At 34.6% G+C, this 17,811-nt stretch overlaps 1 protein-coding gene across 2 annotated transcripts in view; it reads right to left on the reverse strand.

Annotated features, from left to right (window-relative positions):
* The window catches only part of LOC138323494 (zinc finger MIZ domain-containing protein 1-like), a 146,036-nt gene extending 130,358 nt beyond the window's left edge, over positions 1–15,678 (reverse strand). The window contains exon 1 of one of the 2 annotated variants that reach the window (XM_069268142.1): positions 15,057–15,678. The gene's annotated coding sequence lies outside the window, so the exon portion shown is untranslated. The remainder of the gene's footprint in view (positions 1–15,056) is intronic. The other variant, XM_069268137.1, reaches the window with a different exon arrangement.
* Between the last annotated feature and the right edge of the window lie 2,133 nt (positions 15,679–17,811).

Here is a 17,811-nt window from a genome sequence, read left to right on the forward strand (position 1 = left end):
TTGTCAGTAGGCCTCAGAATTCGGTTAAACTTAGCATGAAATCTCGCTATTCATAAAAATGTGATTTATTGATGCGGATCTGTCCTAGCACCAGCAGTCATGGTCCTGATGTTGCCGATAACAAGGATACTCTGAGCCTCATTTCCAATAATCACTAGCTTGATTTCCTCATAAACCCTCACCATCACCAGTCAAATGGATGGTCAATTAAATGACCACCATTGTCCTGGATTGTCCAGCTTGTTGTTGTAATTGTATCAGGACCAGAATGTCTGACCATCAGATCATAATTCAATTTCTAGCATGTAAATTTTGCTTATTAGTAGATGGTGTACTGGGACTGGTCCCTAGAGACTGTGATCTGTTTATAGGGGGGATTTGGAGACAAATCACTCAGAGATATCAAACATTTTCTATGGTTTTTGGAAAGCTACTGGTGAAAATTGTATCACTGTGAGTGTGAGTTGAGATGAACAAGGGCACATCTGAAGGATAAAAAGGGTGTAATAAACTATATCCTTTGTTTAGAGATATTAATTCTTGTACAATAACCTAAAGCTAATAGTACAGTGTAATTTGTTAATGCATCTTGTACTTGCATATAATATCTTCTTGATATCTTCATTGATTTATAAGATTTTATACCACAAATCTCTTGTCTTATCTTAAACATGACACTTTTTGTGATATTGATCATTTATTAAAAATAATTTGAAGGGAGATAACTCTAACTAGGGGATGGAGTGAATTACTTGTGATAATCTATGATATTAATCTGGGATAAAATTTGTTTAGATAGCATATTAAAAGATTAAATTGATGCAGAGTGTGGGGAACATGATATAACATAAAAATTAAAGTTGTATGTAATGTAACATATAGCCTTAACTCAAATCTTTGTTAAGGGACATGATGTGTTAGCTCGGTGACATACATGCAGCCTTAACTCAATTCAAAATTTGGGATACTATATTCATAGTCAACTTCCAGCGGCTACTTGGTATCTTAAAGTAAGAAATATTGAATTTATATTTCCTGATAATCTGAGCTTTATAAAAAAATGTGTTATATATGATAACAAATGCACGGTAACCTAAGATATGGTTTATTCAATTACGGTAAATATCCAAATGCCAGGTAAGGTCGAAGGGCAAGTCAGGTTTTGGAACTAAGGGAAAGTCAGATTACCAAGAGAATAACCATCAACCTACAGTCAGTATTTGTCAACTGCCAACATGACTGCATGGGTTCAAACTGAAATTGAGAAGTGAAGGATAACTAGTAGTATAATTGTCAGACACCTTAACCACTTTGCCACTATCATCCAGAGGCGGAGTTCTTATAATGATGTAGAATTTCAGACACCTTGGCTGTCATGACCCTGTATGGTACAAGACAGCTAGCATATCATTGCTAATAAGCTATAAAAAGAGAGGCAAAAGTGAAAGTTAATCATAACATGCATAGCATGCTTCATTTTATATATAAAAAGTCAGAAGAGGTTCGTATAGCTGTTAAAGAGTATGTACAAGTGGCAAACTGACAACTTCAACCAACTGATGAACAATGTGTCTAGGATTTAGATGTCACTTCAAGTTCATCGTGTGTGAGGTACGCGTGAGGTAGGGGGACGTCACGACTTGTACTTAGTCTTACGAGGACAGACATGAAAGGTGACTTGTTACAGTAGTAACAGCAAGAAAATAGATTGTGTGTCATATTTAGAGTTAAAAATAAAATTTAATTATATTTTACCTGCTTAATGGGTGATTATAGTCCAATTAAAAAGTGAAGATTTTTTTGTGCATAAGACAAAGTATAAGTTAATATAAAAATAAGTGCATGTATAGTTCCATTTTTTTGAAAGAGTTCAGTTAAGTTAACATTAAATTTACATAATATTTCATGTTTCATTCTCCTGAAAAGAGGAAAAATGTATAGGGCATGTATTATGTTTAAGAATGTCACAATGCAATTAAATCTATTTTTGATCAATTTAAATTCCTGAAGATACCATTTAATATTTTTCTTTTCACAAATCTTATAGAAAGTAGTTTAACTCATTATTTACCTGCTTAAATACAGATAATAAATTTGACAAATTAATATGATTTTACCTTTTGGCGAAAAAGAGCTTTTATGTGTTATTTAAAACTTTACAATGATGATAATCGAAGAATGTCCATAATGTTATCAATGCTTATTGTAATATACAGAAGCTGACCAATGGTCCCCTTGTCAAAGAACATGTGTTTCTTCAAATAAAATCACACATAGACAATGAAAGGTATCCTTGATTTTCTCCCCGTTTAAAATTCTTTGGACATTTGGAGCCAGATGTGTTTGATTTCTTTTATTGTAACAAACCATATCGATATGCTAATTAATATCAAATCGACTGGAATAGGTTGGTAGCGTTATAACGTCTAGTTTTGACCGCTTTGGTAATTGTCAATGTTAAGTAGCCATTGTTAACTAGATGCAGACTGACAAATATCTTCTACATCTGTACATTTATTTTTGATATCGTATCCAATCCAATAAGTGCCCTTGTATCCATATTGCTACCCTTTCCACCTTTTCAAGGCCATTAATTTACCCTCAATTAATTTAAACCTTTACCACTGATTAAAACAAACTGAAATTATAGTTTATTTGTTTCAGTTCTTTGTGCAACAATTTTGTGAAAGGTCTAAATTTGGTCCCATAAAAAACCTGAATTTTTGAAAAGAAAAAACTGTTCAAGCACCCTGGGTGTTTATTGATTTAAATCCGGTATTTTTACAACCACAATCAGGTCTTAAGGAATTTTTTTTACATCATCCCACATTTTCTGATTTATTTACATCAAACACATTTTCAGATTCATTTAAAGTTTTGTAAAAAAGTTTGAGATAAAATAAATGAGAAGTGCAAAAAAATGTATTTCGAATGAAGTTGTGGTATTATTTAACTCGTAAGATGGTGTTTTTGCAGAATATCTAGAATTTGAGATAAAATTCTCGTTGTTTGGTTCAAATCATGAGCAGATTTATATAAAGCATCATAGTTGATAGGCATTGGGAGCTGTAAATATTGCACTTTTGTGTAACTGGAATAAATTTCTTATCTTTTTATTTCAATGTTGATATTTGATACCAATCTTGGATGATGATATATGAACTTTAGTTTGCATATAACATAAAATGATATAATATATATTCTTGATCTTATTTGTCGTTTATAGTTCCCCTTATTGACCTGACAGGCATTAGAATAGGATATGTTTATTTTTCTTGACTCTTCGATTATTTTGACAATTTATCTGGTATGTTTATGACCTTTATATACAAATGTACCGATTAGAACATTTTTCTTGCTCCATTTACGATTTTGAGCATTTAATTCTCCTTTTGTTTCCATTTAGGATTTAAGCGTTTCTATGGATACATGCAACATTTTGAGCAAATGTCAGGTTAGTTATTGCATTTTCTGTTTCTTTAGAGTACTTTGGAGCATTTCTCTAGGTTGATCAAGCATTTTTCTGTTTCTTTAGAGTACTTTGGAGCATTTCTCTAGGTTGATCAAGCATTTTCTGTTTCTTTAGAGTACTTTGGAGCATTTCTCTAGGTTGATCAAGCATTTTCTGTTTCTTTAGAGTACTTTGGAGCATTTCTCTAGGTTGATCAAGCATTTTCTGTTTCTTTAGAGTACTTTGGAGAATTTCTCTAGGTTGATCAAGCATTTTCTGTTTCTTTAGAGTACTTTGGAGCATTTCTCTAGGTTGATCAAGCATTTTCTGTTTCTTTAGAGTACTTTGGAGCATTTCTCTAGGTTGATCAAGCATTTTTCTGTTTCTTTTCTTTGGAGCATTTCTCTAGTGATCAAGCATTTTCTGTTTCTTTAGAGTACTTTGGAGCATTTCTCTAGGTTGATCAAGCATTTTTCTGTTTCATTTTGCAAGCTTTTCTGTTTCTTTAGAGTACTTTGGAGCATTTCTCTAGGTTGATCAAGCATTTTTCTGTTTCTTTAGAGTACTTTGGAGCATTTCTCTAGGTTGATCAAGCATTTTTCTGTTTCTTTAGAGTACTTTGGAGCATTTCTCTAGGTTGATCAAGCATTTTTCTGTTTCTTTAGAGTACTTTGGAGCATTTCTCTAGGTTGATCAAGCATTTTTCTGTTTCTTTAGAGTACTTTGGAGCATTTCTCTAGGTTGATCAGCATTTTTCTGTTTCTTTAGAGTACTTTGGAGCATTTCTCTAGGTTGATCAAGCATTTTTCTGTTTCTTTAGAGTACTTTGGAGCATTTCTCTAGGTTGATCAAGCATTTTCTGTTTCTTTAAAGTACTTTGGAGCATTTCTCTAGGTTGATCAGCATTTTTCTGTTTCTTTAGAGTACTTTGGAGCATTTCTCTAGGTTGATCAAGCATTTTCTGTTTCTTTAGAGTACTTTGGAGCATTCCTCTAGGTTGATCAGCATTTTTCTGTTTCTTTAGAGTACTTTGGAGCATTTCTCTAGGTTGATCAGCATTTTTCTGTTTCTTTAGAGTACTTTGGAGCATTTCTCTAGGTTGATCAAGCATTTTTCTGTTTCTTTAGAGTACTTTGGAGCATTTCTCTAGGTTGATCAAGCATTTTTTCTGTTTCTTTAGAGTACTTTGGAGCATTTCTCTAGGTTGATCAAGCATTTTTCTGTTTCTTTAGAGTACTTTGGAGCATTTCTCTAGGTTGATCAGCATTTTCTGTTTCTTTAGTACTTTGGAGCATTTCTCTAGGTTGATCAGCATTTTCTGTTCTTTAGAGTACTTTGGAGCATTTCTCTAGTTGATCAGCATTTTCTGTTTCTTTAGAGTACTTTGGAGCATTTCTCTCTAGGTTGATCAAGCATTTTTCTGTTTCTTTAGAGTACTTTGGAGCATTTCTCTAGGTTGATCAGCATTTTCTGTTTCTTTAGAGTACTTTGGAGCATTTCTCTAGGTTGATCAAGCATTTTCTGTTTCTTTAGAGTACTTTGGAGCATTTTTCTCTAGGTTGATCAGCATTTTCTGTTTCTTTAGAGTACTTTGGAGCATTTCTCTAGGTTGATCAAGCATTTTTCTGTTTCTTTAGAGTACTTTGGAGCATTTCTCTAGGTTGATCAAGCATTTTTCTGTTTCTTTAGAGTACTTTGGAGCATTTCTCTAGGTTGATCAAGCATTTTCTGTTTCTTTAGAGTACTTTGGAGCATTTCTCTAGGTTGATCAAGCATTTTCTGTTTCTTTAGAGTACTTTGGAGCATTTCTCTAGGTTGATCAAGCATTTTTCTGTTTCTTTAGAGTACTTTGGAGCATTTCTCTAGGTTGATCAAGCATTTTCTGTTTCTTTAGAGTACTTTGGAGCATTTCTCTAGGTTGATCAGCATTTTCTGTTTCTTTAGAGTACTTTGGAGCATTTCTCTAGGTTGATCAAGCATTTTCTGTTTCTTTAGAGTACTTTGGAGCATTTCTCTAGGTTGATCAAGCATTTTTCTGTTTCTTTAGAGTACTTTGGAGCATTTCTCTAGGTTGATCAAGCATTTTTCTGTTTCTTTAGAGTACTTTGGAGCATTTCTCTAGGTTGATCAAGCATTTTCTGTTTCTTTAGAGTACTTTGGAGCATTTCTCTAGGTTGATCAAGCATTTTCTGTTTCTTTAGAGTACTTTGGAGCATTTCTCTAGGTTGATCAAGCATTTTTCTGTTTCTTTAGAGTACTTTGGAGCATTTCTCTAGGTTGATCAAGCATTTTATGTTTCTTTAGAGTACTTTGGAGCATTTCTCTAGGTTGATCAAGCATTTTTCTGTTTCCTGAAATCATTTTGAGCATTTTTCTATAACCTATACAATATTTTGAGCACTCCTGTCTGTCCCAATATGACTTAGAGCATTTCTTTTATTTCTAACAATACAAATATTTTTCCATTTCTGCAGTGCTTATATAAGCGATTTCTTTTACTCCAAAGCATTACAAGCATTGTCCAAAAACATTATGAACATTTCTCTAAAGAAATATATAGCATTTTGAGCAGTCATCTTGCTCTTTATAACAGTTTGAGTATATTTATGTTGCTTCTTATTTCTATTTGAGCATTTCATCTGACTTTAAAATATTTTGAGCATGCATTTAATATTATGAACAATGCAATATCTTCCAATTGAAGATTGAAACATTTCTAATTTGAAAAGATTTTGTATAGTTTCTAGTAGTCTGTGATGTGTATTGGGTGGATGGTCAGTTTGTAGGGCAGTTGTAGGGTCATAAATAGCTCAATAAAGAGTATAGGTCAAACATTAAGGTGAGCAGATTAACTTGTCCAGTCTAAATACACAACTGGACATGTATGTCCACTGGGAGCCTTTAGTGGTCAGTCAGTCATAACAAGTTTACACACCAACACAGGCTATTTATTGGTACACCAACATTTACAAACACTGGCTAGGTGGTGATTAGGATAGGTAAAGACTGACCACTGGCTATTAGGTAAACTGACCACTGGCTATTATATGTAAACTGACCCTTGGTTATTGGAAAAGTGACTGGCCAATTTGTCTCTGTTTCTTTCCAACTTGATTGCAGCCTTTTGAATCTGAACAGTGCATCTTGAATTCCCACTATAAAATTTGTAAGCCTTTCCAAACATGTATAGTATTTATTCCAACAATTGAAAAATAAATTGGTTACAACTAATGTCTGAGAAGGGGAGATAACTCCTGTTTAATGTTTTCAAAGTTTCTCAGGAATATCAATATTTCCTGTTGTATTTTTGCTAAACCTTACAAAATTGTAGTTACAGCCAATTTTTGAGGCACATGCAAATGTTTAATTTATTACTTGAAGAGACTGATTGACACACAGCTACAGAGAAATGGGTAAGACAGTCATCATGATCAAATATACCGTAAAACATGTTAATATATCAAACCTCTGGGTACAATGCAACCAGATTACTTTGTTATAAACCTATAGTTTGTTATGCACACATTACCAATTCCTTATATGAATCTTCATAAACAAGGAATGAAAAGTGCAATGTTATAACTATGAATTCATTGTATATTTAACATATAAACATGTTTTACTTTTATTTGATGACATGATAATACTGCATAGACCACAAAGTCCACAATATATATTTAGACATTCTAATAAAATGTCCCTTATTCCCTAATCACCGAGACATGAGCTCTATCAACTTTCCTTTACTGTTACATTGGTAGATCAACTCATATCATACACATAACTCTACAAGGTTTGGGCGTTTCTTGTTCTTCAAATGAAAATTAAAATTATCAGAACTTCAAAATATTTTTACTTCTGTCCTACTGAGCGTACCACGGGAAGTCTACAATAAGTTAGATAAGTTGAGATAGCTATCACATGTATAACACTAGGGTTATTATTTATGTTTTCAGATATACTTTTTCAAATCAATCTTTAAATATCAAAGATGGAGACAACTTGCTGGAGGATTCTGGCTTTTATTTGTACATTTATTTTTGTACTACTTTGGTTCTTTAAAGACATGACAAGCTTTTTGGCACCTTAATCACTAGGCCACCTTGCCTGATAGATCATGATGTCAGAGATTTGTGTTGGTCTACAACTGGTCAACATGTCATACAGGTAAAAACAACCAACCTTAGAGTTATTCTCCTACATGGCCTTGAACTTGCCAACTGCCCTATGCGACCTTGAACTAAGAGTCACAACTGTCAAGATATTATACACCCTAACCTGTAACCACTTTGCATATGTGTGAACTATGTATTACTGCAAATTATCTTTCTTTCTTGTGTGTGTTTTAGTTTCATGAAATTCACGACCCAAGTGATTTTATGAAAGTTTATCTTGATAAATAAATACCAAATATATATTGAAGAAAAATTACAATAAATTTTTCATTTCTCAAAAATAAATCTACACGAATTCAATCAGAAATTTAATTCGAAATCAAAAATTACAAAATTTAGTTGCTGCAAAAGAAAGTTAGTTGATTATTACTATTCGTATGAATGATAAAGATAGAAAATGCAGGTTCGTGTGTATGAAATTAAATTGTCATCATACTATTGTGTTTGATGATATGAAAAAATCACAGTCTCAAATAATGGACAAATGCATGTCTGCATTTGTATGTTATGTATTTTTGATAATGGGAAATTGTTGTTATATTGATATAACTGCCATTAAAATGTTATATAAAACCACTAAATATTTCCTTAGGTAACGGTATCCATAACAAGTCTGAATCTTTTGTCACTGCTGCCTTCATATCACATGCTCCTTTAATCAAGACCGGGTAATTAATTAATAAATTATAACTCATTTCAATACGATGTTATCGTCGAGTAAAATAGGAACTGTAAAGTCATCATTAATTCAGCATTTTTACGCTGTCGTATCGACCTGTCGTGAATCTTGCTGTCAGTCGCTGTAGTATCTTCATCTAAGATTCATCTCTAAAGAGACATCTGAATATTAATTGTTTATCCAGAAATGGTGTTACAATTTTTCCGCATTTGAATCATTTATAAAATCGGCTACATGTGTACTTGATAGAATATATTAACCTAAAGATTTGATATGATACCTGACTAAAGTTTTTATAGTAAATGAAAGCATATCATATTCAACTATTTGTTATATTCTTTTGATATAATAAGAAGTTTAAATTAACAGTGAACTACTGCTAATTGTTTTACTTCTGGCCAATGAGGACGGCATTAAATTGAATATCCCAATAAAACTATATTTTCATTGAAACCAGATTTTCAATAAACACACTTTTGAAGGACAAGATTTTTTTTTGATCAAAATGCAATTAGAATTTTGGTGGTGAACAAGAGAAGTTGGAGTTTTCAGAGGAAAACCATCAATCTATGGGAAGTACATAGCCTCATATAGGCCTCAAAGCTTTCATTACCATTTCTTGTTATGTAACAATCGTGTCTGGATATTTTAAAGAGATTGGTTACAGAGACTAAAAAACAATTCCAGGACAGAAAATGTACCCCTGTGATTCACTCAAGTAACTAATTTGTTAGGTTGATTGCAATTTTAATATGGAATGGGATTACTTCAATCTATTGAAAGTATTTTTGGTATTTTAAAGATATTTAACTGATCCATCTATTTAACGATCAATTTAAAACTAATATGGAGGGTTGTCGATAGAATGTCAGACACTTTAACCAAGAAGCTATAGATACCTGCCGACCAAATATCTTATAAAGACACCTCACCAAAAGGGTCATGGGTCCTGGGCCACCAAATGTTCGACACCTTAACCAAGGGGCCACAGGTCCTAGGCTACCAAATGTCAGACTCCTGAACTAAAGGGACACAGGTCCTAGGCCACTAAAGGTCAGACACCTTAACTGAGAGACCACAGGTCTTAGGCCACCAATGGTCAGACATCTTAATTAAGAGGCCACAGGTTTTAGGCCACAGAACCTGGACAACCAATGGTCTGACATCTTAACCAAGGGGCCACAGGTCCTTTGCCATCAAAATGTCATACACCTTAACCTAGAGGCCACAAGTCCTATGCTACCAAATGTTGGACACCATAACAAAGAGGCCACTGTTTCTATGTTACCAAATGTCAGACACCTTAACCAAGGGGCCACAGGTCCTAAGTCACCAAATGTCAGACACCTTAACCAAGGGGCCACAGGTCCTATGCTACCAAATGTCAGACACCTTAACCAAGGGGCCACAGGTCCTATGCTACCAAATGTCAGACACCTTAACCAAGGGGCCACAGGTCCTAAGGCACCAAATGTCAGGCACCTTAATCAAGGGGCCACAGGTCCTATGCTACCAAATGTCAGACACCTTAACCAAGGGGCCACAGGTCCTAAGTCACCAAATGTCAGACACCTTAACCAAGTAGCCTATGGTCCTATGCTACCAAATGTCTGACACCTTAACCAAGGGGCCACAGGTCCTATGCTACCAAATGTCAGACACCTTAACCAAGGGGCCACAGGTCCTATGCTACCACATGTCAGACACCTTAACCAAGGGGCCAAAGGTCCTATGCTACCACATGTCAGACACCTTAACCAAGGGGCCACAGGTCCTATGCTACCAAATGTCAGTCACCTTAACCAAGTAGCCCATGGTCCTATGCTACCAAATGTCAGACACCTAAACCAAAGGGCCACAGATTTGAGGCTGTCTCTTTTGCAGCTTGGCAGTTCAAATAATAGAGCAAAATACAACTTTATCAACAATATGTCTGGAATTAGATTCAAATCAAGATCATACACACTGTTGGTATATGTACACAAAGTGTCATAAATTGACCTTCACAGTAGAGATAAAATCTATTGGAAGTTATTAAGGATGAAATTGTTTGATTTTTAAGCACCTTTCAAGAATTAGTACTGAGGGACAGTAGTGATAAATGGAGTGTAGACATTAATTTATCACTGACTGACCACAAAACAGGATTGAGACTTTATAAGTACTCGGCCTTACACTAACTAACGGTTGTTTGTAATCAAACCAGATCATTCCTGCAGATGTTTGTTTAAGTAGGGTCTTTATGACGCCTGTCTATTTGTTATGAATATTGTATTGGTTTGTAACTGGACTAAATAAGGCTTGTAAGCGGGCATTAAGAGTGCTGTTGTGGTTAGCCGATGGTTATCCTAAACCTAACCCTATTCTCCCATTGTTGTTGTTTATACCTCCAAGTGACCACTGGACTCATTTTGCTGTTCATTGTCAAATTTATAATCTTCCCAATTCAGACTTCTCAATAGCGGGGTACTTGTACTTGCGTTAAAATTGAAATTTGTGGGGTGAGAACTAGCCTGTCGGTGTGCGGTGAGCTAGCGGCGGGCTACGACTTCGCTGTCACCTGGACAGGCACACCTGTCAGTCAAAGCAAAGCTCGCTATAATCCACAGATAGCACTTCATTTACCTTGGATTAATTTTCACATGTTTTGACAAAAAGCTATAGAGCATTTTGGTGGCGAGGGGGTTGTGTTTGGCAGTGTATACCCACGTCTAATGAGGTTCGAGCCACTCTCTATCGCCCCATCTACCCCTGTATCGTCCCACCGATCTACAGGGTAGTTATGTCATGGCTCCACCTGGGTACATATCCTAGCGCTGTCGTAGATGTGTTGTCTCCAACAGCGACAAGTATTATTCCTTCATTTATCATTGAAAATAATGGTAAAGTTGACCTTTTGATGACTGTTGCTATGTAAAATAACCTTGATTCTTGTTCTGTTCTGATATTGTGCAGTAACTGCATATCAATTTGTAACTACGCTAACGATCATTACCTACATAAACTACCATTAGACATAGCAAAATGGAAGTCTTATGTGCATACACCCTTAAATCCAAAACAATTTTGAGATTGAATGGTAATTTAAAGTGTAATATGTCTATAATCAGGTTTATGGAATACAGCATATACCCTTAACTGAAAATCAAATAAGATTTTGGAAATGGGCTTGGCTCAAATTGGTTACCAATGGTCCTTTTGGAAAAGAGATCAAGCATATAAAACATTACTCTTTTCAAGTTAATTAAGTGCATGGTTGTCTTTCTATTTTCACATGCAGCATATGAATGTTTTCATGTCCTCTGCATGTCAGGAGTTAGAACCCTTCCTATGCATGATCATAAAAAGGAGATAGATTTGGGATCTTGTATTTTGGGGTGTGCTATTCAATGTCTCTGGCAGAATGTGTCTTGGGCAGCGATGCCCTAGTGGATGAAATGTTCCCACATATTTAGTTAGCTCTTCTCTTCAGAGTAATAAGTTTTACTTGGGACAGTTGCCAGGTACTGACTGTTGGTTGGTGGTTTTTCCCTTGGTACTCAGTTTTTATCCACCTCTTTAACTGACACAGCCTAATGTGACTGTGGCATTTAATGGGAAATTCAACATAGGCAAACATAATATGGTTCAATGAGATAACACTATAAAGTGGGCAAGACTTCCTATCACAAGGAGACACAGCACAAATATATTGCAGCCTCCCAAACCACAAGCACAAATTAGTGCATGCATCTTGCTTCTTACTTGACCAGGTCTTGATAGGATATATACTAACCAACCATTCCCCTGAAGAATATATTGGTTATTGTACAGTGTAGTATAATCTTACCAACTACAAGCTGCGTATAAAACCACCCCATTATTAAGAGAAAATTTTCCTTAAGTCCCAAAAGGCCATTATTTAAAGACCACTTGGCTATAGAGACCAATTTTTCTGTTGTCCTTTGGGTGGTCTTTATAGGCACTAAAAACAAAACTTACAACAGAATTTAAAGGACATTTGGTAAGATATAAATAGAGCTTATGACATCTTACAAGATATTTTATCATATATACTCGCACTTCATCTTCTCATCTCATGATCAGTTGTAATATTCCAAAATATACATGATTCTGAATAGAGGTCAATGACAAAGTAGGATGAACTGAGGCCACAAAAAAATTGGCAAACAAAATCAATAAATGTGCCCAAGTATCCTCGGGGATGGAAGTAATTTATAGTACAAGAGGTTGTCTTTGTTTTAAGATTTGATGCATATGACAGCTAGGTTGTGAAAATACAGCTGAGATGGTCAAAAATGGAGGATTCTTCAGTGTGATCCTATTGAAATGTATGAAAAATTGAAAAGACAACTACAAGCCAAGTTAAAATTCCACAATAAATACTGAAACTTTTTATATCTTATTATATCTTGATTCTTCATTATTTATGTACACATGTGTATTCACTTGTACACTTATGTACGTACTCTGATAAATAGTTTACCTGTACACATTTGTACATACTTTGGTACATGACATACATATACACATATGTACATAACTTGGTACATTACATACCTGTACACATGTGTACATACTTTGATACATTACATACCTGTACACATGTGTACATACTTTGATACATTACATACCTGTACACATGTGTACATAACTTGGTACATTACATACCTGTACACATGTGTACATACTTTGATACATTACATACCTGTACACATGTGTACATAACTTGGTACATTACATACCTGTACACATGTGTACATACTTTGATACATTACATACCTGTACACATGTGTACATACTTTGATACATTACATACCTGTACACATGTGTACATACTTTGATACATTACATACCTGTACACATGTGTACATAACTTGGTACATTACATACCTGTACACATGTGTACATACTTTGATGCATTACATACCTGTACACATGTGTACATAACTTGGTACATTACATACCTGTACACATGTATACATACTTTGATACATTATATACCTGTACACATGTGTACATACTTTGATACATTATATACCTGTACACATGTGTACGTACTTTGATACATTATATACCTGTACACATGTGTACATACTTTGATACATTATATACCTGTGCACATGAGTACATACTTTGATACATTATATACCTGTACACATGTGTAAGTACTTTGATACATTACATTCCTGTACACATGTGTACATACTTTGATACATTACATACCTGTACATGTGTGTACATAATTTGGTACATTATATACCTGTACACATGTGTACATACTTTGATACATTACATACCTGTACATGTGTGTACATACTTTGATACATTACATACCTGTACATGTGTGTACATAACTTGGTACATTACATACCTGTACACATGTGTACATACTTTGATACATTATATACCTGTACACATGTGTACATACTTTGATACATTATATACCTGTACACATGTGTACATACTTTGATACATTACATACCTGTACACATGTGTACACACTTTTTGATACATTACATACCTGTACACATGTGTACATATTTTGTACATTACATACCTGTACACATGTGTACATACTTTGGTACATTATATACCTGTACATGTGTGTACATACCCTGTTGTGTTTTGAAACCTCATAAGCTGTACTTGTGTGCTATAACCCACTTTCTTATTTCACTGCTAAAAATAATTCAGAAAATCATTTCCAATGTCATTTATTTAATTACTTTTTACTAGATTTAAATTTTAGTAGTTTATGTGTCATTGGCAGTTCATTGTAAATTTGGATATTAAATGTAAAATGATTAATGACTTTGCTGAAAGAAAGTTGGTACTGAGAAAAGCCAGCGTGGTGGAAAACACTTAAACATTTCGGTAAGTTTTTCTCTCCTTAATTGATATTGGGTATTCTGATAAAACTATGTGTGACCTTTTCAATGATTTGTTGAACTGTTTTCACATCATATAACAAAAACTTTGAAAGCTGATCTGCTTATATGATTACATATAGTTTGGAGATGTGTGACCTTCAAGTACATAGACTTATTCAATATCTGAACACAAGTGTATGGAAATATTAGATACTTTCAAACTTCTGTGACTGACAAAAAAATTTGAAATAGATTTCAAATAATTTTCATCCTTTGTTAATAATTTCAGTCATCTTCTTAAGGGAATGATGAATAAAAATGGTAAAATTTGATAGGAATGCTGTCTTTTTTTCCCTAATTCAATTAAGTGCTGATGTGTAAAATTTCAACAAAACAGTGTAAATATCGTCGCTAAATCAGCTGACGTTTAAATTTTTGGCCTATATCTGTACCAACCTGATTGTTTACTTAAGGACTACAAAATCCATACCTTTAAAGGCGTCTTTATATACACTGATCCTCAACTAATTGTGTGTACAAGTAAGAGCGAAGGCAAATTATGATACATTTACTTGTAATTGACTATGTGATAAAGCGGTTATTAATCAAGGAATAAGACTTAAAGCTGTGATATTAGTCAGTTAAAGTACAAGTGGATATCCAGTTAAATTTTAATTCTCACCTGTTAAATAATTGTGTTAATTAGCAAAAAAAAAAAAAATTAAGTCTGAGAATCTCTTAACTTAATTAAACCAAAGCGTGAAATGTTTAAACAACTGATAAAGCGACAACCAAAGGAGAAATAATACAGGTCGGCACGATATTTACAGGCAAAAAGGCGGAGTAGCTGTGAGATTAATGTTAATTGTTTTAAGTACCTGCTCGTTAAGGTGTTATCTCGCTCTTGGCTGTCGATGACTGTTTATGCAGTCTCCCCCTCTTCTGTCACACGGGATGTAGCAGGAAGGGCACTTAATTCTGATCTTTGGCGCAAGCACATCAGCTGTTTGGGCTTGGATGGGTCGATGGTCATACAGTTCACTGTCACTCTTAATCAGTTATTTGATGACTCAAAACGGCCCGCTGCAAAAAAAAAAAATCACTCCGATTCACAAAGTGCAGGTCTTTGAGAAGAAAAAATCACCACAATTGATTGGTTCCAAGGTAAATGTATATTTTGTGAACTGCGATGATGACAGCGATAGTTCCAGAGCGAGGAATCTCCTGACTCATTAACAATTATCAATTAGACTAAAACTCGGTGTATGTTGTTGATAGTGCACAATGGGTCTATCTACCCAACACAGTTGTAAAGCACATGGAGCAAGGATCGCCTGTGTGAAGGACATGTATCGCACTGGCTGTTGGTGGAGTGCTGATCCAGTGTGTGTGTCTGGGCCCACTGTGACGCTCTCAATGCTTAACAATACTACAAGTTGCCATTGCCTAGATTATCTCAGCCAGAAATCAATAGATCCCTTTCAAACAGTATAATTTTCATTGAATGACAATTCTATAATACACCATAGTGACGGCCCACGATCCTCGCACATTATCAGCTACGACTCTACGCATTGTGCGACTCATGTGATGTCAAATTGTATTTATTACTGTTAAATAAGAGGAATTCATATAAAACACCTTTATAAACAGCTCTACCTTTTAGAGTTATTATCTGCGTAACTCATTACCTGGTACACTTTCGTGAAAGTGATTTTTTTTTTTTAAATGTTTATTTAACCGTCATATACACATAGCAGTTGCTAAAAGTATTGCAATTTCACTAAGAGATCAATTATCAGTTCATAACAATCATATAAAAATATGACACGGGTTAGAGCGTTGATATTGAAACAGGATAACTATATGCACTGTAAACAGTGGATATTAAATAAGCGACTGCTGTTTTATTACGGTAGAGAGGAAATCAGCAATCGGGGATCACTTCAAACGTGTGCGGAGTCACTGTGAAAGTCAGCCTGTCCTTTTATCAGATTATAAAAAAATTTACAAGTGTGTACATTAAAATTAGTGTTTTTCGCTTGGTTACACCTGAAGAAAAATGTTTTTATATACCATGGCTTTCGTTTGTGAATTTGCTTTAAAGGAGACTTTATATAAATTGTAAAGAGAAGGAAATCACAACCGTTTTTATGATCGCTGATAGCGATTGTCTAAATATACCTCTATACTTATCAGGGAAATTTAAAGGTTTCATGCCAAAGCCAAAGAAATGTTATTTTTTCTTTGTAAATTGACTGATTTTTAGCGGATGACAGATTTTATTTGAGAAGATGACATTTATTCACTTTGAGTATGATAAGAAGAATGTAAGAGTTTGAGTAGGACTTGGAGAGAAGATTTTCAGTAGGACTAGAGTGTGAGATTTTGAGAATGAGAAGTAATTTTTGTATTTTGAGTTTTCAATTAAGTGCCAGAATGTTAGATTTAAGGAACAGGGCTAAGATGTGAGATATGAATGATGGATGAGGATGTGAGATTTTGAGTTGGAAAGTATTTGACAATGTCATTGGCAGGTAAATGTCATTTTTAGAAGGCAAAGATGTGAGATTTTGTCTAGAATGAGGTGAGACTATGTGAGATAAGTAGGTGTGATGATAATGAATTCACTAAAAGGGGATGTGACTTTGTGATAAAAAGGAAATGAGAATTTTGTTAGGAGCTCCAAAGAACTGAGACTTTGGATAGTTCAAGAATGATGTGAAATTTTGGGTAGGACTAAAAGAATGTGAGATTTTGGGTAGGACTAAAAGAATGTGAGATTTTGGGTAGGACTAAAAGGATGTGAGATTTTGGGTAGGACTAAAAGGATGTGAGATTTTGGGTAGGACTAAAAGGATGTGAGATTTTGGGTAGGACTAAAAGGATGTGAGATTTTGGGTAGGACTAGAATGATGTGAGATTTTGGGTAGGACTAAAAGGATGTGAGATTTTGGGTAGGACTAGAATGAGATGAGATTTTGGGAAGGACTAAAAGGATGTGAGATTTTGAGTTGGACTAGAATGAGATGAGATTTTGGGAGGACTAAAAGATGTGAGATTTTGAGTTTGATGGATTTAGGACTAAAAGGATGTGAGATTTTGAGTAGGACTAGAATGATGTAAGATTTTGGGTAGGACTAAAAGGATGTGAGATTTTGGGTAGGACTAGAATGAGGTGAGATTTTGGGTAGGACTAAAAGGATGTGAGATTTTGAGTAGGACTAGAATGAGATGAGATTTTGGAAGGACTAAAAGGATGTGAGATTTTGGGTAGAACTAAAAGGATGTGAGATTTTGAGTAGACTAGAATGATGAGATTTTGGGTAGGACTAAAAGGATGTGAGATTTTGAGTAGGACTAGAATGAGGTGAGATTTTGGGTAGGACTAAAAGGATTGAGATTTTGGTAGACTAGATGAGGTGAGATTTTGGGTAGGACTAGAATGATGTAAGATTTTGGGTAGGACTAAAAGGATGTGAGATTTTGAGTAGGACTAGAATGATGTAAGATTTTGGGTAGGACTAAAGGATGTGAGATTTTGGGTAGGACTAGAATGAGGTGAGATTTTGGTAGGACTAAAGGATGTGAGATTTTGAGTAGGACTAGAATGAGATGAGATTTTGGGAAGGA

The sequence above is a fragment of the Argopecten irradians genome, chromosome 5 (assembly GCF_041381155.1).
Source record: "Argopecten irradians isolate NY chromosome 5, Ai_NY, whole genome shotgun sequence".
NCBI lineage: Eukaryota > Metazoa > Mollusca > Bivalvia > Pectinida > Pectinidae > Argopecten > Argopecten irradians.